General features: G+C 34.9%; 1 protein-coding gene across 1 annotated transcript in view; it reads left to right on the top strand.

Moving 5' to 3' along the window:
* LOC106877710 (pseudouridine-5'-phosphatase) overlaps window positions 1-2,469 on the top strand; it is a 212,391-nt gene that overhangs the window by 206,949 nt on the left and 2,973 nt on the right. The window lies entirely within an intron of this gene.

Below are 2,469 nucleotides of genomic sequence, written 5' to 3'. Positions count from 1 at the left end.
ATATATTAAATTCAGATTTTGATAAACGTAAACAAACAAACGAAGTTTGCTTTTAGAACCATTGACACAGGTAGACATATATGTGTACCTGTGTAATTGTTTACATTCACATTCTTAAAAAATTGCAAGCTATGAGTGGTGGTGTCATCTCTTCTACTATGAACAATTCACCACTTTCTACAGGCAAATAAGGACCTATAGTTTTCTGCCAACTCAGTGGTTTCATTCTTGGCCACACGATTTGTCATGGCATGTCAATCTGACCTTCCATAGTTCTTTTAATAGCTTTCTATAAAAAGTCTGCCTGTTATATCAATATCCAACTATTAAGTCTCTTCCAGGTGTTTTTTCATTATGCAGTTTGCTTGCAGTTATTATGGAAGTTTTCGGATACCTATCTTTATATCCTGCTCAACCTGGACATACCACTGATGAAAATGGTACTACAGCACCAATAAACTATTCATGATGAAGTAAGCACTTTTCTCATTTTATTTACACTGTACATTTAAACCAAGATCTACTTCAGTGCTATAAAAAAAAAACCATGGTGACACTTCTATCAGATATATGAAGTAGTTAAAAAAAAATACTAGGAGAAGCTAACCCCAACTTAAACACCTTTGCAATAAACCAGCTTTGGCAACAAAGCAACTAAGATCTTTCTTTGCAAAAAAATGGCTTGCTTTTGTTATGCTAATTAATCTTCTCATTGAGAACTGGCCAAAGTTTGCCAGAAGAGAGACTTAAAATAAAGCAAAGAAACCACTGTAGCCATCACTAAATCCTTGTGTAGCTGACTCAAGAGGGGAATATATTCAACGTGGAAACATCTTGAGACCATAGTTCATAGAAAACTTTCTTACTTTTATGAAACTATCATTGAACTACAGACCATTCTCAACAAGATTAAGGAAAAATCCAACTGCTGCAATGTTGAAACTTATCAACAACATCACTGGAGAGTACATGGAATCATGTGATGTCAATTACTGGAATATTAATCCCTTCATATATACAGCTGCAATCACTCTTAAATAACATCAAGGAGATATCTGCAGTATATATGGGGATGAAGTTACTAAGCAGAAGCAACCGAGATGGAAACAAAACTTGGAGAAAGCATCAACAATCTGCATTGCCATATTGGATGGTTAAATATAATAAAATGTAAGGGGTATAATGAATGAGCTTACATTTCACCAATTACATCTTATGTATAAATTAGTAAAACTCTACAGTGACTCTTCACACCAAGCACTTGAGAGAAAGGTAATAACTCTAAAGCATGAATTTAAAACACTGAATGAAAAACTCTGCTATCACAGGCATTATACAGAGAGAAGAGGAATGAAGCATTACTGTTAAGAAAGCTCCCTTTTGAGAAGATCTTCAATCATTCTGCTCTAAAATCTGTGATGTAAAGTGGGATTTCAACCTTAACCCTTTCGTTACTGTATTTATTTTGAGATGCTCTGTGCTTCTTTCAATTACTTCAAATATAACAAAGAATTTTGTAAAATAACTTAGTTATCATTAAGCTCGTGTTAGGAACATAAATTGTGACTAAGGTTTGGTGGAAGATTTTAATTCAAAACTTATGAAAACAAGACATTTGTACTACAGAGCCAGAGCCGGTTTTAGCCGGGTTGGTAATGAAAGGGTTAATGCTTGAGGGGTAAATACAGTTAGGAGAGAATACTTTACCAACATTGTCAGTGAAACACTTCATATATCCAATAGAAGTGTCATCATGGGTTTTTTTAATGGCACTGAAGTAGATTTTGGTTTTAAATGTAGAGTGCAAATAAAATGAGAAGAGTACTTACTTCATCATGAATAGCTTATTGGTGCTGTAGTGCTGTCGCATCATCAGTGGTATTGTTATTAGTTTTAGCAGAATTCCGTGAGGTATAAAGTATATTTTTTTTTAAATCCAGTTAAAAAATACTTTCTTGGTAAGTAAAACATGTAAAAAGTGTTTCTTTTATTTGTAACAGAAGAAATAAGCTAGTTACTGATTTAGGCTGGAGGATTTGGCATAATTGTAGAAAACATTCAAAAAGGAATTTCAAATAGTCCTCTACAGCTGCACATCTAATGTTGGTGGCACCATGTGGTGTATATATGTGTATATATATATTGGAAGGTTTGGAGGTGATGTACAGGAATTATATTATAGAAAAAAATTAAGGTACTCAGAAATCTGGATGGTTGTACATTTACAGATTTTTATTAATGTCACATCATCATCATCATCATCATCGTTTAACGTCCGCTTTCCATGCTAGCATGGGTTGGACGATTTGACTGAGGACTGGTGAAACCGGATGGCAACACCAGGCTCCAGTCTAATTTGGCAGAGTTTCTACAGCTGGATTCCCTTCCTAACGCCAACCACTCAGAGAGTGTAGTGGGTGCTTTTACGTGTCACCCGCACGAAAATGGCCACGCTCGAAATGGTGTCTT

The sequence above is a fragment of the Octopus bimaculoides genome, chromosome 3 (genome assembly GCF_001194135.2).
Source record: "Octopus bimaculoides isolate UCB-OBI-ISO-001 chromosome 3, ASM119413v2, whole genome shotgun sequence".
Classification (NCBI taxonomy): Eukaryota; Metazoa; Mollusca; class Cephalopoda; order Octopoda; family Octopodidae; genus Octopus; species Octopus bimaculoides.
Note: the sequence above shows the minus strand (reverse complement) of the source record. Positions and strands in the feature narration are given on the sequence as shown.